At 43.1% G+C, this 27,114-nt stretch overlaps 1 protein-coding gene across 4 annotated transcripts in view; it reads left to right on the forward strand.

Moving 5' to 3' along the window:
* Nucleotides 1-27,114, forward strand: part of ESRRG (estrogen related receptor gamma) — a 444,044-nt gene that overhangs the window by 72,224 nt on the left and 344,706 nt on the right. The window contains exon 1 of one of the 4 annotated variants that reach the window (XM_045587117.1): nucleotides 4,034-4,150. The exons of the other annotated variants lie outside the window; for them this stretch is intronic. The gene's annotated coding sequence lies outside the window, so the exon portion shown is untranslated. Of the gene's footprint in view, nucleotides 1-4,033; nucleotides 4,151-27,114 lie in introns of those variants that run through there. 4 annotated transcript variants of the gene reach the window in all.

Raw genomic sequence — 27,114 nt, forward strand, 5'->3', positions numbered from 1 at the left:
TTGGTCCTCCAACAGAAGTCCTTGGGAAGAATGTACTGTCTACTCCGAGGAGCGGATAGAAGAAAAAGTGGGGCCCCGAGCAGTTAAGGGATTTGATCCAAGACCACAAAATGAAAGAACTGAATGGTCAATGCAGAACTTACTGAAAATTTAATTTCCAATAACTAAAAGGTAATAAAAGTAGAAAGGGCACAAATTCAACATGCAGCTTTATTAAAGAAGGCAAATTTCCTATTGGGAAAAATGCGATTAGCATTGCATCCTTTATATACTGTAGCAGGACAGCTTCTACTGTTCAGATTTAAAGTGACCAATGCCTCCTGTTCTTCCCAGGACTGTCCTATTTTTTCACTGTGGCAGGTGGAAAAATCTCAGATTTTGGACCCCTTCAGTTGTGGGCACATAGTTGGTCATTCTGAGTGTGTCACCCCATCCTAAGCTACAATTTTTGGTTAAAGTTGTCACATGTCCCTCCAGGCTGTTTATTCTTATTCATTCTCCCTCCTTCTCTCTCTCCATCTCTCTCTCTCTCTCTCTGTCTTTCTCTGTCTCAATAACATATTTTTATTGGCTTCAGAGAGGAATAGGGAGGGAGGGAGGGAGGGAGGGAGGGAGGGAGGAAGGGAGAGAGAGAGAGAGAGAGAGAGAGGAGATATATCAATGATCAGAGAGTCATTGATCAGCTGCCTCCTACATGCCCCACACAAGGGATCAAGCTCACAAGCCAAGCATGTGCCCTGACCAGGAATTGAACCATGACCTCCTGGTTCATAGGTTGACACTCAACCACTGAGCCACACCGGCCAGGCTCTTCTTGTTCTCCTAAGAAGGTAAATGGAATTTGTGAGCTAGTAGTTTGTGCAGTCTTTGCTGCTGTGGTTAGCCTGGGAAAATCAGCCCTGAACTGCGCTATCCCTTCCTCCTCTTCTAGAATTCTCCTCATATCCTCTCTACCAGCACTTAGGACAATGGCAGGATTATGGAGATGGATGGGGAGATTTCTCCACGCCTGATTTTCTACCCCTGCATTCAAGACTGGGTAAGACTCTGGCACCCACACCCTGCAAAGAGGCACAAGGGCGGGTCTGCAGACTTTTTCTACAGGGGCAAGATGGTAAATAGTTGAGCCTTTGCTGGCCACACGTGGTCTCTATACACACAGTCTCTCTCTTTTTATAAAAGAGTCCTTTGAAAATGTAAAAACTCTTTTTGCCTTTTGGAGTATATAAAAATAGTCAGTGGACCCAGTTTGGCCTCCATGCCTACCTCTCTTATAGAGAGAACATTGCTGTCCAACAGAAATGTAATGTGAGTCAGGTTTTTAATTTATGTTCAAATACCACTTAAAAAAGTGAAAAGAAATAGATAAATTTAATTTTAATAATGCATTTGATATAACACAATATATCCTAAATATTACTATTTTGATATGTAACCAACATAATAATTATTGATGAGCTATTTTGCATTTTTTGGACACTAAGCCTTTGAAATCTGGGCTAGTCACATTTCACGGTCTAATAGCTGCATAGGGGTGGTGGCTACCATATTAGACAACCCTAGCTCTGGACTATCTTTGATGAATATTCAGCCAGATTCCTCAAGTCCATTGATCTTCAATGAGCACAGAAAATAAAATGAAGATCTTAGAATTGGAAGGTAGCTCAGAGACCAGATCATCTAACGCTTCCTTTTGTAAAAGGTAAAGCTAAGGATCAGAAAGGCTAAGCAGTTTTTCTAAGATTACACAGTTTAGTTTAACAGCAGAACTCAGATCTGTGGTGTCTGTCAGGTATGCAGATTTGTCATTAGTAATTCTTTGCTTGGGGTCCTCAGGCAAGTGGTTGGTTTTCTGGTCATGGTGATGTGTTTATCCTCTGTATAGCTCAGTGTGAGGTCCTACTTGTGATTTGTGGCATGTGTGTGAAAAGTCTGATTGGGAAAAGGGGTGCTGTCAGTGGCCATAGAGAAGAGGGAGGGGAAGGAGAAGACCTGTGCTCTGGTCACCCAGATAACACACATGTAGATATGAAGCTCTGTATGGTTCTTGTGTGTGCATAGAGAGTGCTTGTGTATGTGCACATGTGTCTTTGTGGTGTTCTGGACCATCTTCTTGTCTCTTTAACAACAACCTAAGCAGCATTCCAGATAAAGGGTGGAAACTGGGGGCTGGAGCTGGGGTGGCAAGGATACTGAGTATTGGTTGTTCTCTCTTCTTTGCTTGGGTAATGCCGATCCCTTGGGTTACAAGAAGGTCTAAGCTGTGTAAATATTAGTTGTGTAATCAGAGTGAATGGAAGAAAGAGAAGTTTCATTGCTTTCTAAGTAGCCTAAAACCACGCCGTGCCTTGGGCATTTTCTCTCTTTGGGGGCAGTGTGAATTTTCCTTTGTTGTATCTGACTCTTTCTCTCTCTCCTCACTTAAGGGACTTACAGACCAGCTGATGAATTTTATGAATAGGAAAGCCCTGTAGTGCATTTAGCTTGGGAAAATGTCCCTTAGAATAGATTGTTTCTGAATCAAGTGTATAAATATTCTGGCTCAAGACCATCCCCTTTTTTCTTAATGAATTGGTCTGGCAGTAGTTAAAGCCAAGTGTGGTCTAGCTGAGTGCTCCAGAGAGAAAAATTGAATGGACAAAAAGCCCAGTCATTGGCTTGAACTTTATAGAATGTGTTGGGCAATGAATTAGAAAATTAACTTCATGACAACGGGCAGGCTTTGTTGTTGAAGTCAATCAGTTTGGGAACAGTATGGTGCTTCTCTTACCCGCACTTCCCTGTTGAGGAAATTTTAAAGATACAACCAGTTGCCAAGAGGCCTGTTCGGTTTCCTGGTTCAGTCCCCCCAGTTGATCATCCTTAAAGGGTGTTGTACCATATTGTTACCTGTCCTCTTTATCATGTTATATTTTTATGTCTGGGTTTTGACAAAATCTCATCCCAAACTAGGAAACCAGCTCTGCCTCTCCTGTTCCACCTCCCTTCTGATCTGTGTGTAGCTTTTTTTTTTAAATTTTATTTTTTTTGCAGGATGGGTTGGTGATTGGTGGAAGTGAAACTTTTTCTTCTCACATCTAGCTTTAATTCCAGCATACTGGTGTGGTTTACGGCTCTCTGCTTACAGTGTCCATGCCTGTTTAAATACTAAAATGCACTGTTTGTCTCCATTTCTGGACAACATAATTGGGTTGCTAACTGGCAGGAACAATTAAGTGTACAGCATTATGAGAAAAAAAAAATGTTGCAAGCCCTAAGATCTAACTTGCTTTCTAATTACACTGACTTCCTTTGTAAGGATGGCTTGGAAGGGCTGACGAATGCATAGAACAAAGAACTAGAGTAGGAGAGAGGGAGGTTAGGGGCGCTCATCTCCTCTTGATTGTGCTGTCTTTGGGCAGAAGATTGGTCCCCTCTCTTCTGTTTATCATATGGATTCAAGGTTTATTCGCTCTTTTTTTTTTTGGGGGGGGGTACTGGAATAGTAATAAAATTGTTCTCTGTGATTTCCCCCCAGAATTATTATAGTCCATAGGAAGTTGATCTTGGGGGCATGTTTTGGGAATGGGATAAACATGTGACCTTTGTGGTGAGTAACTGTTAGTTTTAATTTACATAGATCATTTGAAAGCCTTACCTTATAGGACATGTCTTTTCTAATCACCTTGGGGGACTTGGTTAAGTGTAAAATTTGGAGAAGTAAAGGGTGTTTCTTGGTCAGAGATATTGTGGCAGTGTGGTAAAGCCATGGATACCCTAGACTGGGTTCTTTTTTGGGGAGTCTCAGCTAGGGTTGGCAGGAATGATTTCCCAGCAGTGGGGCTCTGCATGGAATGTTTTGGGTTAAGCAAGTCACCCCTCAGGCACCGTAGGCTGTTTGTGGGTAGCGGGACATTGCAGCCAGCAAAGTTAATGCAGTTAATATTCAACTGAACTTTTGGGGGGTTACTAATCCCTTAGGCAGATTTGCTAGAAAAGGCTACACATTAATAGCACTCCAAATCAGACCCCCCCCCCCCTCAGTGGATGGTCACATGTGTTAGCACATGTAAAACATTGTATCATTTCAGCCAAACTCAGGGCAGAAGTGCTGTTCAATCACCTCTCTGTTGGAGCCTGGTCTTCCCTGAACCCAGCACTCTGGGAAGAAGTGAGTAGTCTTATGTGTATATGTGACTGGCGCTTTAATTACAATAGCATGGAGTAATGTCTTTAACACTCTTGCCATTTGCAAGTCCAATACGAAGGGCTGTTTTGGTTCTCATTCTCTGCTGAATGTCATGGAAATGAAGCATTTTGCCATCTCTTTCTTTGCTTTAAAGGGGAGGGTATCCTGTCACTTCCTTGGGCCCATGGGTTGGATCCTGGAGGGGGTGTAGTCAGCAGGTACAGGGGTGGCTGTCTCACCGGCCACAGGTCAGGGCTCTGTCCGTGCCTCCAACTCAGGTGGGAATTGAGTCACGAGTTGCTGCAAGTCCCATGAGGCTCAGCAAGCCACGAAGAGAGGAGAGGTCGGGAATGGCAGGCAGGTGCTTGGTCACCATGCACGGCTGACCACAGGGCGGGGGAGGGGGGGAGGCGGGAGGAGGAAAGGGTAGGAGGCAAAGGTTGCTCTGGGCTGGAATTTCACTTTTTATCGTTTAGCAGGAATTTTCCTTTTTCAGCGGTTTCTTCTCTCATCTTGGGCCATGTATTATTCCAGGTAGGAATAATATGTGAAAGAGAGAATAGAAAATCAGAATGAAAATGACCTCCATGGCTGTGAGTTTAATAGTTCTGGAACTATGTAACATTGTGTTAGTGGTTTTCTAGGATGGGGCTCACTGAAGTCTTTGGTACTGTCCTCTCTCTTACAAGTGATCAGCTTAGCCCTGGCTGGGTGGGCTCAGTTGGTTGGAGCATTATCCCATCCACCAAAATTTCGCAGGTTTCATTTCCAGTCAGGGAACATACCTAGGTCGTGGGTTCAATCCAGGGTAGAGACTCATAGGGTCAGCAATTGATCGACGTTTCTCTCTCACATCAATGTTTCTCTTTCTTCCTCTCTCTCTCAAAATCAGTAAGTGTGTGCATGACAAATGATTAGCATAATGAACATTCATCTAATACTTTTCAGGACCCGTGACTTCAGTTGTTTTCTCTTATTTATCCCATCAAATGCCCTGATTTTGGGTTTCTGCATTGGAACTTGCTTTCATAAGAGTGTGGGCAAGGGTAAGGGGTCTAGAAGCCACCATCTTACTGGTGAGCATCCTTAGCAGGTGGTGGGAAAGCATTGGCACTTGAAAATAAAATGACTGAAAGGAGTTTTCAATGAGCTGTGGACATGCTTTGCTTTCTCACTGGCCTTGACCACAAACAGTGGAGTTCACTTTCTTGTGCGTATACTTTTCCTGCATATAATATTGATTTACCCATGAAGTTAGAACCAAAAGCCCTAGACGGATGTTATTTAGGATTTTTAAAAATATATTTATTTTTGGCCACAGTTATTCAAAGTTGACCTTACCCTATTGGCCTTTTATATTTAAGGCTAGACTTGTCCTAACAGAAGTGGGAGTTACTGAGGCTCTGGGCAACTCCTCCTAGACACCATTTGGATGTGGGTGGCAGGAGTGATCCCCAGAGCTGTACCCTCCTTACTGGTCTACATGGAATTAATATGCAATCACAGCTGATTCTATTTCTTTTAATATTTTGAAAGATAAATGGCAGGAAAATTAGGAGATCTTTTAGAGGCAAACCTAGTGTACATTTTAAAGATATGTATTTTATTGATTTTTTTTTTTTTTTTTTTTTTACAGAGAGGAAGGTAGAGGGATAGAGAATTAGAAACATCGATCAGCTGCCTCCTGCACACCTCTACTGGGGATGTGCCCGTAATACAGGTACATGCCCTTGACCAGAATTGAACCTGGAACCTTTCAGTCTGCAGGCTTACTGCTCTATCCACTGAGCCAAACTGGTTAGGGACCTAGTGTACATTTTGTTAGAACAGTGCATCAGATTGAATATTGCCTTTGCTTCTCTTCCCCATTGGGAATGGATCTTAGCCAAAGAATAAGGAAGTTGTGATTTGTTATTTTTTTAAGATATATTTTTATTGAGTCTTTATAGGGAGGAAGAGAGAGATAGAAAGCTAGAATCCATGATAGAGAAACATCGATCAGCTGCCTCTTGCACACGCCCCACTGGGGATGTGCCCTTGACCGGAATCGAACCTGGGATCTTTCAGTCCGCAGGCTGATGCTCTATCCACTGAGCCACACCTGTTTCGGCGGAAGTTGTGGCTTGTTAAAAGAGAACAGATTTGGCAGTTTTCTGTGTCTCCAACCTAGGTTACTATTCCAAAATGCGTCCATCCTACCACACAAAGAGAATATCTACACTAATAAATGAGTAACATGTAAATTAACCATCACTCCACTATGTCCACCTGCCAGTCAGGAAGGAATATGCAAATTAAAGGACAAAGATGGTGGCTGACCAGCTGCTCCAGGTGCAGAATGGCAGGGCAGGGCAGGACACCTGCTATGAGAGGGAGGGCAGGAGGTGAAGGGATCTACATGAATAGCACTCCAGCTGCAGCGAAGAGGAAGATGGCAGACTCTAGGTGGAGTTTGCAGGGAAGATGGCAGACTCTGGCCTGAGCGAAGGCCTGGGTCCCTGGTGCCAGAGGAAAACCAGTGCTGGAAGCCAAGGGAAGGAAGGCCTATTGCACGAATCTCTTCATACAATGGGCCTCCAGTGTATTTATAAAGGTTTGACAGACTTAACACCCTCGTCCCTATGGGCTAATGGCCTGCCAACTTTTGTTCCTTCTTCTAACACGTACCTGTTACGTGCCTGCCATAGGCTAGGATTGCTCTGGACCCTGGGGTGCCACTCTGAACACAGTCTATGTGGCATCCGCAAGCCCCCTTTCTGGGTCAAGGACTCCTGCAGTCACCAGACATGCCTGTCAAGGTGCCAGGCCAACCTGGGGTCGATGCCCCCATTAAGCCAGTGCTGCCATAGCCTCCCGCAGTGAGGGCCTTCCGGAAGAAGTCATTTGCAGCAAAGTGCAATCAGTGTTAAAAGCAACGACCATCAGTAGGTTTGGGAAGTCTTCCCGATCATTGTCTCGCCTCAGTGTGTGCATATGAGTGGCCTGCCATTTGCATATGGGAGTCTTGTCCTTACAGTTTTAGGAAGTGATTTGTTAATCATCACATTCTCTGAATGACCCTAAATCCATAATTGATGTGGGTCTGGATAAAGCGACTCTTCCCCCGGCCTATCCCAGGGACCATTTTTTTGGCAGGGTCTGTGCCAAAATGAGCACTGGCCATCAGAACAAAATTTAGGACAGCTGGGATGCTGTGCAGCAAAGCCTTCTGGCTCCACAGTTCAAATCATCACAATAGCAGCTCAATTTAGCCTTTGGCCGAATGGCTTTGGCAGGGCGCGATGAAAAATAATTATTTCATGGCCTGCTTATTTCCCCTTAACCAATAAACTCTCAGCCTCTTCCAGCTTATGTAAATATGCCACTGGGGACGACAATGAGGATGGGGCTATTACCCCATCATCTCCCGACTTAGGCAATGGTCCTATTTCACCCTCGTCGGGGGGGTAGAAAGCAAAACTTAACTTTCTGAGCTATCCAGGGAGAGTGGGAAGGCATTTGATGGCAGGAATGTGAGGCCAGTCACAGCTGTGGAGACAAAAAAAGGTTGAATCCCAGGCCCTCACTTAAGAGGCAAAGCATGCAGAGGTGTTACTGTGTGTATTGTGGAAGGAACAATAGCACACAAAGGATGTCACGTGTAGTAGCATAGCCTTGAAATAAGTCCACTCCTGTGTCGCTGTAGCTCCGTAGGCTACAGAGAATGGTCTTCAGAGCTTTGTGCTAAGGGCCCGCTGGTTCCCTCTCATTGCATTCAGTGACTGCGGCTCTGTCCCTGGTCCATGAGTCCTTGCCTTTGCCCTGGATCATTTGGATGGGGTCATGGAGAGACGGACGGGAGACATTAAGCATGGCAGCAAGCCTAATGGCCACCCTAGACCTGAAGCCCTTCAAGGTTTTTTGCTCAAATCCCATTAGTCTCCTGCATCGCATATCTGCCTTCCCGGGTCAGCTGCTTCCCCGCACAGGGCGCCTGTGCGCTTGATGACCGATTCCTACTCAATGCGAGTCCATGGCTTCGCAGCTCCATTGGTCCACGCAGAGTGTTAATGGGATCGGTCATTGGCTTGACCCCTACAGGGGCCAGTAAACTCCATTCTGTCCCATTAACCCCTGTGGGTGGGATGGGGTGAGTGTGAACAGCTCACTACAAACCATCCCCACTGCTGGGCAACCAGCTAGCCCACTGATGAGGGTCAGGCATGTTCGCTCTGAATGGCAGCTGATGGGGCATTAGAAACGGGAGCGACCATGAGTTTGATGCCCCTCTCTCTCATCTGTGTGTGTAGAGTGGGGGTAGGGGTGCCTGTTTCTACTGTTTGGAAAGTATAGGTTGTTCTTGCTTAGAAAACCCTGCAGCACATCAAACTCTTGCCACTATCTGCATGATCTTCTGCATGATCTGGGTTTAATGCAGGGTATTTCTTCTCTGAGTATCTTTAGAAAAATTGGTAGTCATGTCATGTATCAGGATGAAGTTCTAAATGTAAATGAGATTCTCCCAGTAATTTATTTACATTTGTTTTCAGCACAACAAATGAGACATCACGTAGCTTCATAATTTTCCATGACCGAGCCACCAGCATGCAGTGTGTAATTTACTATGATTTAAGATGCTTATCTGTCATTTTTTTTTTCTTCAACAGTATCTTACAAGCCTTAACCCAGGGACAGGGAACCCCTGGACGATTTCACATCTTGCTGTCTGTGTCCTTGTCTCTCCTTCCCCCAAAAGTGTCCCGGGACCCACTGAATATATACTCTTGCTGCCATCGTTGAATGGCCTTAGGTAAAGGGTAGTAGAAGATATTGGTCCTTATTCCATTGCAAGTAGGGCTCTTAGCACGGACAAAAATCCCGATACAAAAAGGGGGAAGCAGTATTTCCCTTTGGACGTTAAAATGTGTGAACTTGCTATTAAGTTACTATTCGAGGCTTGGTTTCCTCATGGTAAAATGTTCTAGTACATCAACTTGACCATTGAGCTATGGCATTCTAGGTCAAGGTGGAAGATAGGGTGTGTTTGATGGAGAAGTGAAGACTTTATGAACTTTATCCAGAAGTTTTGAAAATTCATCATATTTTCCCTGTGTTTTTATGTTTTATCTTTACAACTTGGCTGTATGATTCCAGCTTTCCTCCATGCTTAGCACCCAGGTCTAAAACAAAGAAGAATAGATCGCGTAGAATTCAGTATGGGCCACATAAATGCTATTTTTCCCCAGGGGTTTTTATTTTTATGCTTCTTTGTGGACTTGAGAAAAACAATATGAGGATTTACCAGGACTTTTGAGATTGAGGGCAGAGCCCGGAAGGAGATGGCACGGAGTTATCCCGTGGCCTGGCATGAGCCTATGGTTGAAGGGTTATGAAGAGTGCCATCGGGAATTCCAGAGTTCTGGTCATTGTATCTTGTGACCAAATCATGAATAAGCCACAGTTTGGCTCTGCCCTTTTCCAAGCACCTGCTGAAATCAGTAAATTAGAACACTTCCTAATTAGAGCTAAGATGTAGATAGAGAATCTTAAAAAGCATGTCCTCTAAGCAAAAGGTTCTGCTTTTGCTCAGGCAACAGCTATATAGCGATTTCTATAGGACAGCCACTGACCTAGGCATTGAGAGTGAATAAGACACGGGCATTTCCACCAAAGCTTGCTCAGGTCCTCTTATTAAGAAAGGAAACCCCATTCAGAAAGAAAAAAAAAAAAATGAAAGAGAAGGACCAGTGTGACAGACTCAATGTTTCTTGCTACTTAAAAAAAAAAAAAAAAAAAAAAAAAAAATCCTTAACTATGTGTCCCAAATTCACTTGGAATGTGCTAGCTGGTGGTCTCACTGAGTGGGATTCCAATGCCTCTAACATGTGTTTTGGTCCTGGCTGACTAGCCTTTCCTAGTCTCCTTGAACACACTAAGCATTGTTTTGCTTGGAATATTTTTCTCCTTACCACACACATGTTTGTAAGATATTTGTCAGGGCTGTTGGGGCATTGGCGTGTCAGCAAATGTTAGCAACACATTCTTTTGGAAGCGGTGGGCAATTCTGTGGCTCTCAGTTCTCCTCCTGAAATTTTCTAGCTGAAAACTTTAAAGAGACTTCAAAGCAAGACCTCATGGGTCCCACTTGAATTCTTGTCTAGTGCTGGCGATACCTGTTTAAATGCAAGGTGTTTCTAGTTTGGATAATAAAGCAAGGTAAAAAGCAGAATGGTCTTCAACTGAAGCACTGAAGTGTCCAGAGTTCTTTAATGAGAACAGATGTATAATTTATCTTCTAAAGAAAAGATCTCTGAACATTTCTACAACTTTCAAGTTTGTGGGCGGTGCCTTTTCACTGACCTCTGACATCGATTATTTTGCCGAAAAGTTCTGTGCAGCACAAGAAGCAGATATTTACTAAGCACACACTCTGTGGAGTGCCTATGCTTCTTGCTGTACGAAGGATCCCTGCTTGAAGAAAGGCCCGGCTGGTGTGGCTCAGTGGTTGAGCATTGATCTGTTAACCAGAAGGTCTCGGTTGGATTCCTGATCAGGGTATATACCTGGGCTGCAGGCTCCATCCCAGTAAGGGGTGTGCGGGAGGCAGCTGATCAATGATTATCTCTCATAGATCTCTCTCTCTCTCTCTCTCTCTCTCTCTCTCTCTCTCTCTCTCTCTCTCTCTTTCTCTCTCTCTCTCTCCTCTCTTTCTCTCTGCCTGCCTTCTTCTCTGAGATCAACACAAATATATTTAGAAAACAGAAAGAGTGGAGGAAAGCGAGCTGACTCGTAATTACAGTGAGTCATTGTGCAGTAATGCGGCCCCCACAGCAATGTGATATTTGCATGATAGTGACAGGCTTAGGATGTGCAGCTCCCAGGAATCTGAGTTTAGAGGAGGGTCACTTCATTATTTGCACATCATATTATTCCATGGGGTTTCTGCATTTTAAAAAAATAATGCTTGGAAAGTATTTTGAATCCAATTACTTTTTGGGCTGCAATGAATCTCTAGGGAGTGAGGATCCTGAGAAATATTCAATAGAAATAAATAAATGAATAGAAATAAGAATAATTGAACCCAACTTAAATCTAAGGTAATTTTTTATGAGGGAAATGGTTCTTAATTACCATCTGACTTTGTATATGATGTGCTATCTCCCCCTGGAGAAATCATATCACATTAAAACATCATCCATGCATTTTTGTCATCCCCTGAATTTTCTCTTTAAAAGCCCGGGATGAAGAACTTGCCCGGTAGATGCAGCCCCCTCATGGAGTTGGCAGGCTGTCCAAGTTCATGGTGGTCCTCAGTGGGATTTCCTTGGGAAAGACTACTCAATGCTTTTTGGTACTTTCCTTTCCAGCGCAGTTTCGTTCATAGGGGGACCAGTTTCACAGAAGAACAAGTGAACCAGTGAGAGAAAACAATATTGGAAAGCACTCCTTTTAAAGCAAAAAGTTATGGCTACAGATTCAGAACAGAACAGTACAGAATGAAAACAATTGCAGGTTTTGATAGGTATGTTAGAAAAGAGTCATAGAGCCATTTCCCCATTAGTTCTGGGGCACTTATACTATTTTTAAAATATCCCACAAGCCTTTGCCTGACAAAGAAAAAGTACGGGATAAAGCCTTAGTCTCTGCATTGACAGCCATTTCCATAGCAACCTGCCTGTCAATCAACACCCACTTCATCGAGCTTCAGAAAACACCCCCAGAAATAAATGTCAAAAGTCTTAGGCAGATTCCAAATTTAAATCAAACTTTAAAAATAAATTGAAATAAGAAACCAAACACCCACAGAAGTCACAAAACTAAATTTTTACTTTGGAAGGAAGGAAAAGGGGGGACAGTCCAAAGGAACTGGCTTTCATTGACATGATCATCACACCGCATTTACTGTCTTCATCCTGGTGCTGACCGTTTCCATTTCTTCCTTGGATGGTAGGAGGTGAGACCCAGAGCTAGCAGCCAGCCAGGTGGGGTACATGCTTTGTCACTCTTTCAGTGGAATGGCGTTAAACTACATCCTCCGCCAATTAAAGCGAACTCACATGCCATTTTAGGTCCTTACGTTGCTAAAGGATGCTCTAAGATTTTAGCTTGAAGTCATTTCCCCTTTTTTATTTGGAAATAAAAATGCATACAAGGCCTGGTACACACTTCAGGGCTAACTCTTCTGATATCTATAATAATAAAAGCATACTATGCTAATTAGACTAGATACTTTCACGACGTCCTTTCGGTTGAAGCCAGGGCTGCGAGGGAAGCTGGGGTCCCAGGTGCTTGCTGGCATCCAGAGGGAAGCTTGGGTCCTGGGTACCAGAGGGAAGCCAGTGCCAGAGCCAGGGGAAGGAATGCCTACTCTTGTATGAATTTCTTGCATCATGCCTCTAGTGTGTGTGTATGTATGTGTGTGTGTGTGTGTGTGTGTGTGTGTGTGTGTGTGTATATATATATATATATATATATATATATATAATGTATATTTGATTTTAGAGAAGAAAAGAGAGGGTGAGAGAGAGACATCAATGATGACAATCACTGATCTGCTGCCTCTTGCACGCCCCCTACTGGAGTAGGAGCCTGCAACCTGGGCATGCGCCCTGACTGGGAATCTTAATAATGACCTTCCGGGTCATAGGTCGACATTCAACCACTGTGCCATGTTGGCAGGCAGTCTTCTAATTTCACTTCTTCCTTCTGTGGGTTTGTGGTTACCCAGCAGAGGGCACCTTAAGGAACTACAGTTTCTATGAGACTACAGAACGCTTGGCCTTCAACAAGTTGGAACGTGTTGAGTTCACTTGTTAAAATGTCCATGGACACAGGAGCAAATTTGAGTATACTCATCACTCAGCATCCGATCACGTCTTAAACCTTTATTTTTTGCTGTTAGGGAAATGTGTTCTTCAGCTTCTCCTTTGACATCCTGAGGTTAACATGGGGAGCAGAGCTGGGACAGATCCATCCCTCAACCTCCAAAGGTACCATTATCTGTCCACACCTTGATTTCAGATCCCCTAGTCTCTAGACTGAGACAATCGTGTCTGTGGTTGAAGCTGCCACTGTGTCCTTTGCTATGGCAGCCTAGCAGACGGATACAAGTCCCAAGGATCTAGTTCTATGGTGATCAAAGAGTTCAGAGGAAGGGGTGTAAAGAGCCTGGTCTGCAGCTCAGTGTGGGAGGATCTGGTGAGCTCCCAGCAAAGGGTAGTCACTGTGGAGGTAGCTTCAGGAACTGTGGAAGGAAGGAGAGAAATACTCGCCAGTTCCTTTAGCCTAAACAAAGCCTATGAGTTTGTCCTTTTGCTTCCTTTCTTTTTAGCAATAGTTGGGCTGTGTGTTATTTTCTCTGAAGAGTATATAAGCTGCAGGGAAATGAGTTATTTAAAATAATATAACTTTGCAAGTATGTAGATATTTGCATACACGTGTAAATATTTGCATAGTGAGCAGATCGCATGGAGTTGGCAGTGTCTGGTGTATAACCTTGGAATCATCTGTAGATCTAATTATTTAATGTGGCTGATGGAATTTGCAGGCCATTGCCCATGAATATTTTAGCCTATTGGTGCTGAAACCTGTCTACCAGAGATCAAAGGCATTTTCAGATCTAGTCTATCTCTAGGGATGGACAAGGAGGTAAGGGGCTGATCTAGAGAACAAAATCAAATTTCTCTCTCTTCCCTCTTCTCTACCTAGGCTTCTCTGCCTCTACTACCCACCTCACTTAATCTTATTTCCCATAAATGTGCATTTAAGGTCCAAGTTTTCCTGGTCTCTATTTTATTCAAACACTTTTAGCCTCCTCAAACAGTTGTTCAATGACTTCTGATCACAGGGCAAAATTTAGTGTGAAATTATATCTCCACCTTTTATTCTGTACCTTGGAATGAAAAGATAACCTTTGATGGCGCCCAGTTCTTTACGAAGATTGCTAGTAGTACATTGCCATGGCGGAGGGCATGTATGTGGGAGAATTCATTTGAGCAGATTTTCTATTGAAGGATAAATGCACCCCCAAATCTCAATGGTCATCAGAGCCAGCCGCCTCATTTCCGATGATTTTGTGGATCAGCTGGGCTTTGAGATGCGACCACATGACACTCCTCCCACACTGAGTTGTTTTGGCTGCAGGGGTGGCTGCTTTTTTCCTTCCCTCTCGCTCTCTCTCTCTTTTTTTTTTTTTTCTCCTTCACTTTCCAGCTGCATTTGTGAGTGTTTTCCTCCTTTGATGAAATCCATTGCTCCAAAGATGTGATTAACAGTCATTTTCAGATACCGATATTGGCTCTCCTTTGCCAAAGAGACACAGCATGCAAGAGCAGACAAATATAAAAATAATACAAAAGGGTATATTTACTCCTCAGAAACTGTGTTAATGACTACATCTGCCCCTCTCATTTGGGGCTAGCTGGGATCCTCTCCACTCTTCTGATTTGCTCATGTATGTTTGCCCATACAGTGAAATCTCTTCATGTTGCACCTCATAAAAAAACAAAAACACAAAAACCTCATGGTTGGTCTGATGTTTCTGCTCTGAGTGTAAGTTAGAACAGTTTAACATTTGATGATGGTACTCAATGGGATATGCTCAGGAGATACATGAATGTAGAGGTCTGGCACTTAAAGCATTCCTTAAGCGACTTTCAGATGGAAAGCATTCTTGCCAGACACCATGAACAATAGGGAACCAATAGACCAGCAGAGAAACCGAGGCTCCATTAATTTATGTAATTTGCTCATGCTAGTAAGTGACAGAATCATTCTTCACATCTGTGTTTTGTTTTTCCTGACTCCAGTGTCCATCATCATTGAATATTCTCTAACACTCTCTCAATACTTTCTAATTTTGGCACTTCAATCCAAAGAAAGTATATATTTTCCACTTCTCATCATTTTATCTGGTTGTGATCTTATTCCAGATTTTTGTGTTAAGTTCAGAAATTCAAAAGCATGGTCAATGAAAATAAATGTTGTAAGCAGTAGCTCACTTATGAGCACTGGGATATTTAGATGTTAGAAAATAGAAGGCCTCTATTACTGGATTATCTATTAGTAACAAATAACGCCAAATTTAGAGGCTTCAAACAATAATGACTTATTCTCTCTCATGGTTTCTACAGATTGAGAATCTAGGTGTGGTTTTGTTGGGGGATTCTGGATCAAGGGAATTCTGGGTCAACACTATGAGGTATCTGTCACCGGGAAGTTGGACTTGAGTGTCGGCCAAAGGGAGTTTTGAATAGAACCCAAAGATTCACTTCCAAGGTGGTCATTCAGGCAGATGACAATGTGGTTCCTTCCCATATGGGCCTCTCTTCATGGCATGGTAGCTGGTATCCCCCAGACATCTCGTGAGCCACATGCGACTCTTTGGCCCCTTGAGTGTGGCTCTTCCACAAAATACCTCAGCCTGTGTGAGTCTATTTTGACGAAGTGGCATTAGAATAAGTTTGTTTAAAAAATTTGGCTCTGAAAAGAAATTTCAGTTGTGGTACTGTTGATATTTGGCTCTGTTGACTAATGAGTTTGCCAACCACTGCCCTTTATGGCCTATCCTTGGAAGCCACAGACCATCACTCTGCCATAATGCAGGGTGTCACATGGTCCAGCCCTAATTTGCTATTTATTCACCACTCACACAGAGATTTAATCATAGGCTATCATGGAGACTGGCTACCACAGATTCTGATGCTTTATAGAGGTGATTTTACAGATAATCTTATATCAGTACTGACTCCTTGATTTTCAAGAGAAGGAAATAGAATCCAGGACTTATTCAGGCTCATAGAGCTTTAGGGAAGAGGCTGTCTTAAAAGGAATATCAAACAATGTGGGTAATTTCCCTCTGTTTTTTTTTTTTTAAATAATTGTGATGCTAAATTCATTGGTAGTTGGAGATTTGAACTTGTCTTGCTACTAATGAAAGTTTAGTAGCGAAGGGCCATTTATACATGTTGAACTGGTTTAAGTCGTCAATGCTGAGTCTCTACTTCTGCCGAGCAGGTGACTTATCTGAATGAAAAGATTTTAAATTCTAAGTCTGGTTACTTGTTCGGTTCAAAATGCTGCTATGGCCCTCCATCTCCTCCCTTGCCTGGTGTCTCATTCCTCTCTCCTCATGTCTCCAGGCCTGCTGCTGCCACAGGGCCTTAACACTGGCTGCTTCCTCTACGTGAAATACTCTTTATGTACCCCAGGGTTGAATTCCTTCCATAACCAAAATCTTTTCTCAAATGTTACCTTTGCAATGGCATCTACACCGGCCATCCATCCTGTTTAAAATTGCTGTCCTCTGCCGGAAGCAATGGACCTAAGACACAGTAGTTGCTCAGAAACTTTCACTGAGTGAAGGAATCCTTAATGGAGGCACAGGGAGGTCCTGAGGCTGCTTTTCACTGCCCAAGGCCATTTGGTATCATTCACATGGCTCATCTTCAGACTGGGCACTTGATCTTTGCCAAGAGTCTCTAAGACAGTCATCAAATGTGAATTGCGTTCTCTCTGGGCAGGTTTCCTGTCATTCCGAAATCAGCACTGTCTCCATCCTCATATCTCTAGAATTTTAACATAAAGAGAGAACAAGAAAAACACTTCTGCTAAGACATATAATAGTGAACAGTCTGATAATATTTAAGGGAGAAAATTAATTGCGCCATTTCTGTAGACATTAGGCAAATGGTTTCACTCAGAGTTGAAAAGCAGCTTGGGACTATTAAAGCATAGGGTGCTTGCATGCTCTTTATGATGGTCTTAGCGTACGACCTTATATCACTTTTATTTCTCTATTAAATCAAGATGTATCTCATTGAGGCCACTACCCCACATGCCACAACCTGGTTCATTTTGGTGCATGTGGCCGGACTGTCTCTAATGGAATGGAAAGATGTATCTGGTGTCCAGGCTGGAGTTGCAGTCAGCATGGATCTCCATGGAATGGGACAGAGTGCATGGGCCCTCGCCATGCCATGTTGGTTGAGTGCTTTGCTGAGATCCTGCCTTCCCTAACCTGGCAGCTGCATCTTGTCTTGTCTCCTGTGAGATTCCAGCGAACTGACCCTACGTGGCCATTCATTTAGAGTGAGTACAACAGGAGACAGCTGAGCTTCTAAAATTTGTGAAACATTTAAATAAATCAAAACATCATAAAAATATCTGTTATGGGTAATAAGTAAAATAATAACAAAATAATGGTCCCACGCTGGTAGGCAAACAACACTTGCAAAGATGTAGAAAAAGCATGTGTTAACCATTTGAAAGTATATTTTTCTATTCTTTGTTTGTTTGTTTTTTATAGAGAGGAAGGGAGAGGGATAGAGCCAGAAACATCGATGAGAGATACCAGGGGTGTGTCCGCAACCAATGTACATGCCCCTGACAGGAATCCAACCCGGATCTGTCAGTCAGCAGACCAATGCTCTATCCACTGAGCCAAACCGGTTTTGGCAGCTCTTTGGTTTTTGTCTTCATCCTAACTTTTTCCTGTGGCTTTATTAAGGAGAGTCATAGACAGTGTCAGCATCTAATTTTCAGGTAAATCACCTATTGATATTTTACATCTTAGGTGCTTAGCTATTTTTTTGCAATTTATTAGAAGAAACACTTGCTTGAAAACAGGGCCTTTGTTTCACAAGAGGTTAGCTGCTTCCTCATGAAATCACAATTGTCTGTGACATTAAAATTAGCTCCTTAGCAGACACTATGAAGTCAGGAAGCAGCAGTAAGTGGCAAGGGGATCAATCCTTACGAAATAAAGACTCTGTGTTCATGCAAAATACCTGTAGTGATTAAAAATGGGAAAAAATCGAGCATGGGTAGAAGAGGAATTGCTGCTACATTTTTAGAGAAATTGCTGAAAGCTATTTAGCCAGGCAGGCAGATGACCTTTACCGTTCTCTCAAGGTTAATGGGGTCCAAGGAATTGGTAATGTAATAATTTGGGTTTCTTGCATGTCCCACTGACTTAGAGTATATGTCCCTCAAATTTGCTGGCATTTTTGTCTGGCGGGGAAGTGAGTGTTGATGATTACATGTATCGGGGATGCCTCGGTCCTTATTCTAAGCTGCTTTCTATTGGGAATCATCCGAAATATATGAGGAAAGATGACCTCCGTGGGGAAATTCTATAAATTCTCCCTTTTATTCCAATTAAATGGGAAGCTACAACTTCTAGCCCAAAGATAAAATAGAAAGCGTATGGGTTACAGGAAACCTGTTATGAAATATCACAACACTTGAAGTCTGAGACACTCAGAGCCAGAAAGCTTTAGAAGGTGGGGATTCGGCGGGACCATGCCCTTGAAATGGGCATCCAAAGGGCGACCCCCTTCAGTCCCCTCATGAACGGCACAGGGAACTGCTCACTCCTCTCTGGACATGGTCTATTTTGCTGAGTGAGTGGCTGTGCGTTCTTAGCTTGCATATCCAGCAGGTCGGGCTCTGAGGGCGCCTTTTAGGAGCTCTTGAGAAGGCCGAGTGTCTTGGCGTTGTCAAGAGATTCTCATTAGACCCAGGGAATCAATTCCGAATGACTTTAATGGGAGTCAGACTGCCGTGTAGCCCCATGACAAAGGGACTTCCAAGTACCCTGTATTTATTGTGCCACTCTCTCTTTAATTATGTCTGTCCTTCATATTCTCCTGGTAGCTCCCTGAATGTGTTTCTTCTCCACGTTTTTGGCATTTTAATGCTTTGCTGGTCCATTCTAAAGGCGCACGCGACACAGTGTCAACTGATTCTATTGAGAAAAACGCCCCAGTCTCCTCTGGCTTTTGGCCAAGCCAAACTATTAATTTTGTTCCAGTTGTTGTTTTTGTTGTTGTTTTTACAGGTTATGGAAGCTATGTGGTAGAAAGTAGATGGTTCTTTCCAGTCTGAAAAAGGGATTTAAAGCGTTCTTTCGCAGTCTCTTTGGGGGCGTAGGTGATGTGTCTTAAAGTCATATCCTTAACACATTACAGTGTCTGATCTATTGAGGGTGCTTAGTGAATGTTGAATGAATAAATGAATGAGCGAATGATATCAGCATTCAGACTTAAGATACTTTAGTCTTTTATTTCCGTTTCTTTAAGTTAAGGTATTATATGTGTACATATCTTACCATAGCTCCCCCACTCCCATACATGCCCCAACCAACCCCCGAGTTTTGCATGCATTGTTTATGCATACAAGTCCTTCAACTGATCTCTTATCTCCCCCATATCTCCCTACCCTTTCCACTGTAATTCAACAGTCTGTTTGTTGCTTTACTGTCTCTGTATCTATCTTTTTGTTCATCAGTTTATAATGTTCTCTATTATCCATAAGTGAGTGAGATCATGTGATGATTTAGCATACTATAGTCTTAATATTATTATGAAATAGGATTTTGCCCTCCATTGACTGACGAGGTGATATCACGGTAGTGGCCAGGGACTCAGCAGTGAACAAGCCTCAGCTCTTCCTAAGAGTGTGATCTTCCACTATAGTGTGGTGAGTGACGTGATGGGGTTCTAAGAATAGCACCCACCCAACCCAGACCATGGAAGGACCAGGACACACTCCTGGGAAGAAATGGCAGTTATGCTGAGTAGTAGCTAGGGAATGTGGGGAGGCAGCTATCCATTCCTGGCCATTGGAATCCTTACCAGAATGACATTGATGGGTCAGATGCTTTCTGTGATGTGGATTCAGAAAAGGAGGCCATGGTGAGGAGTATGGACCTCATCCTGAAGCCATGGGGAGCCACTGAGGGTTTTAAGCAGAGCATGACAGTTTGGAGAGATGCTCTGGAAATATTATGGGGAATAGATGGAGTCTAATAACAGATAGGGATGATGAGGAGTTTGTAGTAATCAAGGGGGGCAAGATGGCGGTGGCCTTCCCTAAGGTGGTGACAATGACAATAGAAACTAGACTGGCCATGCTGAGGCAGTGGATCTGAGAGATCAAGAGGGGCGGGGCATCTGGAATGGCATCCAGTTTCGGGTTCTAAGCAAAGGTGTATTTCTGAGGAGCCATCTCAGGAGTCTTTGATCTTTAAGTGCAGGCTTGTGTTCCTAAAAGCTCCCAGATGGACATCCCTGAAGACCAATCCTTCTTCTATCTCATCACAGTGAACAGCAAGGCTGGCTAGTGGAGGTGCTCTCATTTTTTGCAGAAATCCTGCCGGGCGAGAGCAGGACCATAAGCTTACATCAGGGACTTACATCGGGGAATAGTTTGCACCGAGTAGAGTGTTGTCAAATAAATGGTTAAAATATATTTCCTGTCCCTCATGCATGAGTTCAGTCAAAATAGTTTTATGGGGATGTGTGTGTGTATATCTATATGTATGTGTGTGCACATATGTTGATGCATGTATGCTCACAAAGTGCATGTGTGTGTGTACGTGTGTTTGTGTACAGACTCATCCTTTCCAATTCCTCCATCACTGGGAGAATCTTGTACTGGTGATGATGCTGGCACTGGTGATTGGCTACATAAAACTAAGTATTGGACAGGAGTCACTAACTCATCTCTACAAAAGTAAGCCAGACACTGGTCAGTTATAATGGTGGTGTTCTTTTTCACTGCCAAAAGTCTGGACTACATTTGAACTGGTGACATCAAAGTGGGTGACTCCATAGCCCATCACCGTCCCCTGAGATACGTAATCTACTTTAAAGACACATTTTAAATGGCCTACTATGGGAAATGCAGTTAGCAAGCTCAGAGAGATGCTTGCATTTAAGAACTCTCAGAAATGCACTTACAGATTTAAGAAAAAAAATCTTTGCAAGGAGTAAAATGCACATGAGAGAGATGATTCATTTTCTCAGAGCCATTAAAACAGTTCCTTCTGTTTTCATCCATCATACTCATGAAATAAAAAAAAAATATTGGAGAAAAGGCGATACTTACCTGGAGATGAAATTTTAAGTGTAAGGAAGTCAGATGTCCATTTTTTCTGAAAGAAGTCACTGAAAATCTTCTGTAGGATATAATTTAGGCAGTGCCTCATCATTATGGACCAGGAGCCGGAGTGAGATCATTCTGGAACAGCAGCCAGAGCGAGCGCAATTTCTACCCAATATTTTCTGAAGCGCAAGTGTAGCCAGGAGTGAGTCATTCAACAGGGTACCTCAGAGGTGGAGGGTCTTGGATATAAATGGGCGAGACTGCAGCACAGGAAAACCCGTCCCCTCAACCTGGGATGTGCCGTCCTCCTCTCCCGGTGAGTCCACAGAAATCGGCTCCTCCGATTCTGGCCCGTGCCTTAGGCTATGTCCACAGCGCAGTGAGGATCCAGGTGAGTCAGAGATGACTTGGAAACCCGACCATCTCTGTTGCTAAACTCCAAGCGATAGGACATTTCCTTCTCGGGTTGCAAATAAGTCACAAAAAATAACAAGAGCAATGAATAATCTGTGTGGACTTTGCTCATCGCCTTCCTCTGAGAATGTGCCAGGAAAAGAGAGAGCTGGAGACTTTGATTCTATCAAGGAAAGGTAGGAAGAGGTGGGGTGGGGGATGGTTTGTCTATTCAAGAAGAGAGTAGAACTCAAACTTGTAGGTGTGTTTCTTGGGGCTCAAGGTATTACTTTGCAGAGTTGTTTTAAAGGGTGAATAATATCATTCATATGCTATTCATTCATCAAATAGTTATTGAGTTCTACGTGTTGCTTAAAGCTTCAAGAGCGAGTAACATAATGTTCCTGCTCTCATGGAACTTACATTCTAGTACGTAGAAATGGATCTAACAAATAACTGAACAAATAAATATAGAAAGTGGCAGGGAGATGAAAAAGCAAGGTAAGACATAAGAAAGACCAAATAGTGAGCTATTAGAGATGGTGGTTAGGGGAATCCTTTTTGATAAGAAGTTGCCTCATCAGGCAGTGACCTGCTGACTAAAGTGGAGAGGGAAGAAAGAGGGTCTAGAAGTATCTAGCACAGTGCTTGGCACATGCTTAGCACTTATTGTTATAATGACTATTATCCTTTATCAGAATGTGGTTTTGAGCCTGCATGTCCTTTTTGAAATGTTGGGGGTCTGTAAAGTGTTGTAGGAAGTTTGGTATAGCCCATGCTTATAATGAAATCATATATTTGTACACTGAGAGATTTTTTTTTTTTAAATCTTCAGTTGCTATTGAAACTTGTAGGTAGCTAATAATGTTTAATAGAAAATCAACAAGCTGAGTGTTTTGTGTGGTTAAAAAAATCTTGTCATATTTTCCCACATCTGTGTAATTAAACATTTCTCATCCACCCACAGGAACTGTGTGAGCACCGGGGAAACAAAAATGTGAAATAGAGTTAAGTGTTTACCCTCAGGAAACTTATAATCTTCTTTCCTCTCATAATTCAGGGCTCTTGCACTATTCCTTTAAATAGATCTAGCAGGCCGAAGCCGGTTTGGCTCAGTGGATAGAGCATCGGCCTGCGGACTGAAGGGTCCTAGGTTTGATTCTGGTCAAGGGCATGTACCTGGTTGCGGGCACATTCCCAGTAGGGGGTGTGCAAGAGGCAGCTGATCTATGTTACTCTCTCATTGATGTTTCTGATTCTCTGTCCCTCTCCCTTCCTCTCTGTAAAAAATCCATAAAAAATATATATGCATTTAAAAATAAATAAATAAATATTATAGAACCAGCAGGAGGGATTTCCATGCTGACAAGGCTCTGCAGAGTTGAGAAAAAACAAGTTGCCTCTGAGTGTTAACTTTGATGTTTGTTTAGTTTTATAAAATATGTAAAAGGCTTTTCCATTAGAGCCTAGGACTTTCAGAAAGCTTTTAGAATCTCTTGTCACAAGTACTTAAATATCGTGAAAAGGGAGTCCCAAAGACTGGCAGCCTGGAAACTTAAGTACTGTTTGTGGTTCAGGGTGTGTGGCCAAGTGAAGCCCCCGTCCCCACCATAGCTGAGGCAGTGAATAAATTGATGAGGGTAGAGTGTCTGCAAGCATCTAGCACAGTCTTGACACATGCTTAGCACTTATTGTTGTAATGGCTGTCGTCCTTGATCAGAATGGTGTGTTTTGAGCCCGATTTCCCTTTTGAAATGTTGGGTCTGTAAAGTGGCCATTGGTTCTGAAAAATATAGATCACATGGGGACTCCAAATCCGTCTGGCAACCCTCTACTACCCTTTAGCCTTTGTGAGCAGTATGCCACAGTCTAGAGAAAGATAAGGATGAAAGGCTCAGCCTAGGTGTATTGTAATGATAGAATGAATTGCAACTTGAGAAAAGTGATTTAGATCTGAGAAACACATATGGGGTGTATTAAGCGCCACAAATAAAATACATCTAGACATTGCTTTACAGAGCCTGTTTCTGCTCTGTGCAAGTATATAGTTTGTTTTGAGACCATACCTGACACCTACTCAAAGAGGCCTACAGGAATGCTAACATAGCCAGGACTCATAACACTCTACATGCTTTCTCTGCTTGTTAATCTTCAGAGGAATATCCTATTCCCTCCTATCCTTTTCTAGCCTATAATAATTTCCTGGTAGGCATGCACTCAGGGATTCATTGGCTGTCTCCTCCTTGGATAGGTAGCCTTGTGAAGGCATGAACTTTCACCTTTGTATGCCCAGCGCTTGGCAGAGAGAAGGTTCCCAATGAATATTTGCTGAGAAATGAGTTTTACCAATGATGGGTTTTACCAGCACCAGCGTCACCCTCAGAATTCAGGAGAGCTTAGCTGGGTTTAGTCAAAACTCTGTGAAATCCGAGCAAGGCTCCTCATGCCGGTTCAGGTGGCAGAGCCACCTGCTTTGGTGCTTTTTGTGAGATTGTGTAAAATAATAGAAAGTAACTACTTTTACCAAACTTTATGATACAAAAGTGGTGTAATGGGCCAAATGTTAAAATGATATGGATGGGACTAATGCATTGTTTGCTTTGATTATTTTTTAAAATATGTTTTTTATTGATTTGAGAGAGGAGGGGAAAGAGAGAGATAGAAGCATCAGTGATGAGAATCATTAAACGGCTGCCTCCTGCATGCCCCACACTGGGGATCAAGCCCACAACCCGGGCATGGGCCCTGACCCAGAATTGAACTGGTGACCTCTTGGTTCATGGGTCAATGCTCAAACACTGGGCCACACCATCTGGGATGCTTTGATTATTTTTAAATACATGTAATGGTAACCTAAATTTTTTTTTATTTTTTTTTTTTTTTTAGTTTTTGTAATTTGGATAAGGGGTATTTTTATTAAACTCGAATAACAAGACTCATTGATTCAGGTTGCAAAGTACCCACGCTCTGGATGTATGTTGGTTAACATCCATCTACTGCTTTAGAAATGCCATCTTTGCTCTTCATAGTGTCCTTCAGGTTACACTCTTCACTGCTACCACTGGCAGAATCTAGATGTGACTTCAAATTAGTCCTTTGTGGGAAACATCTCTGATGACATTCTTTTGTGAGTTCAGATAACTTAGAAGAATTGCTGGGCATGTCATATTTTTCTTATTTTATTTTTTATTTATTGAAGTGACACTGGTTAATAAAATTATATAAGTTTCAAGTGGACAATTCTACGATATAGACATTTTCTTAATGCTGCAATAGATTATGTATTTGTGAAGCTTGTTAATCAGCCACATCTCAACCAAGCGTCATTGGAAAGGCTCAGGTTTTCTCTCCCTGATCCCACAAGCTTATGTGCAACCTCATTCATCTACCAGGGGTCCTCAAACTTTTTAAAGTGGGGGCCAGATCACGGTCCCTCAGAGAGCTGGAGGGCCGGACTATATGAACTACTAATTCCTACTGTAACACCTCGGCTACGCTCACTGCCCAAAAAACCTGGCGGGCCAGATCAGACTCCTGCGGGCCGCATGTGGCCCGCGGGCCGTAGTTTGAAGACCCCTGGGCCAGCGTCACACTACCTTTCTCAGCAAGTAAATTTCAGGAAACTGTTCAGACTTCCCAGCTATTAATGATAGAGAAGGACTTTCTTTTCACCAACCCCGTCCAGTGGGAAGTGTTTTGTGAATACTTACTGGTGAGGCATAGCTGGAAGCCCAAGGAAATCAGGTGTACTGCCTGGAAGCAGAAAGCTTCAGGCACACACTTTTTCTCTGGATGGGAAGGAAAGTGGGAACCGTCGCTGTTGTTAGACTTACATGAATAATGAGTCCACATTTGAATGGGACATTGAATGAAGGAAGTTTGGTGCTGTATTTAAACACATACTCGTGTATACACGTGATCAAAGATGTGGCTATCTATGGGTTCGGTTTCGTGGAAGTAGCTATGGAATCTGGACCCTGAGGTTCCAAGCTAGCAAGCTCCACTGTGATTCTGGGTTAGGAGAAAGGCTTTTGCCTGTGAGGAAGCATTGCCATAATAAGAAATGAACATGACTCAGTGGTTGAGCATCAGCCTATGAACCAGGAGGTCACGGTTAGAGTTCTGATCAAAGCACAGTTTGATCCCCAGTTAGGGGGTGTGCAGGAGGCAGCCAATCAATGATTCTCTTTCATCATTGATGTTTCTCTCTCTCCCTCCCCCCCCTCTGAAATCAATCAAAATGTATTTTGTTTTTAAAGAAACAATAGTTACATACACTGGTGATTTGTACAACATCATTCTTGAGTTTATTCTTTAATAAAGAATATTCAGATATAGGCAAGCAAAAATGCCATTGATGTCAGAGGAAAAAGCTACATATATGTATTAATGGGATCCATTCGCGGGTTTATAGATCCAAACTCCTCCTGGCTCTCTACACATCACAGGCGTGTAAGACTCCTCTCACAAGGGCGGGAATGCCGATTTGTCACCAAAAACAGCCTGGGATTGTGCAAGTAATTTCCTGGTGGACTCCATACGGGGTTCTTTTCTGTAGCAGCGAGTCGGGAAAACGTTGAGGGGAGTCAGTGCTGTTGAGTGGTTGTGATTATGCTGAGCAGACGAACGTTCTGTAGACCCCTGGGCCATCCTCGCTGCACAGAGCGTCTTTGGAAATGCTTGCTCAAGTCAGCACTTTCCCATTATAGGGATGGTTAAAACGATCAGGTGTCTACCCCAAAACAGATGTCTGTTGCTGCCAAAACATTGTACGAAGCACCCATCTCGAAGATGTTAGAGAAACAAACACTCGCCACTGAGCTCTGTGCCCGGCTTGTAAAGACCCTGCCTTGTAAAACTGGTCCATTTAGGGAGCGATTCTGCAGGAAGCTGGCGCCAGCCTGTGTGAGCAGACCATTCCCTACCTGTGATGCGGATGCGGCTCAGGGATTAGAAGGGCTTCGAGGGACCACAACGGTTTATTTAGAGCTCTCTGTTCTTCCAAAGGAAGAAAACACACAGAAGAGCATCTTTGTGCCAGAGGCTCAGAGCAACCTGGATGCGGCCCTTGTTTCTTTTGTTTCAGGAAACAAAGCCGATTTGCTGGAGCCCTACACCTGGGAAGCTCTAAATGGAGTCAGGCTCCTGGTTATTTATAGCAGATGAGCCTCCACCTCCGCCCTCCTTATCTCCCACCCCTCCCCCAGCACCGGGGCCCTATATTTAGATCTTCAGATGCTGTGTGACCACAGCAAGTTTGTGCCTCTGCGAAGGGTGGAGGGATAGGGGGTGCTTTGGTCTAATGGAGGAGATGTCTATTCGGGATGTTTTCACCATCTGAGGGATGAGGCTGTGCGGTATAGAAGAAGCCCAGTAGCTGGCAGCAAGGAAGAATTTTTGTAACCCAGTGTTTATTACAAAAAGCACTGCTGTTGTATATATATTACTCATGTTTGGGGATAGATTCTTAAAATATGTATATATGTGTGTATATGTGTATGGGTATACACACACATCTGTGTGTATTTGGGTAAGATAAAAAATTCTAGGTAACAACAAATTTTTCATCCAGAAAGATGTATGATACTTGCTTCTGTAAAACAAATATTTGAAGTTATCTCAGGAAATGACCAAAAGGAAAACATAGTGCCATTATGTTCAGTGCTATTTTAATAAGAGCCAACTAC

This window comes from Pipistrellus kuhlii, unplaced genomic scaffold (assembly GCF_014108245.1).
Source record: "Pipistrellus kuhlii isolate mPipKuh1 unplaced genomic scaffold, mPipKuh1.p scaffold_m20_p_25, whole genome shotgun sequence".
Taxonomy (NCBI): domain Eukaryota; kingdom Metazoa; phylum Chordata; class Mammalia; order Chiroptera; family Vespertilionidae; genus Pipistrellus; species Pipistrellus kuhlii.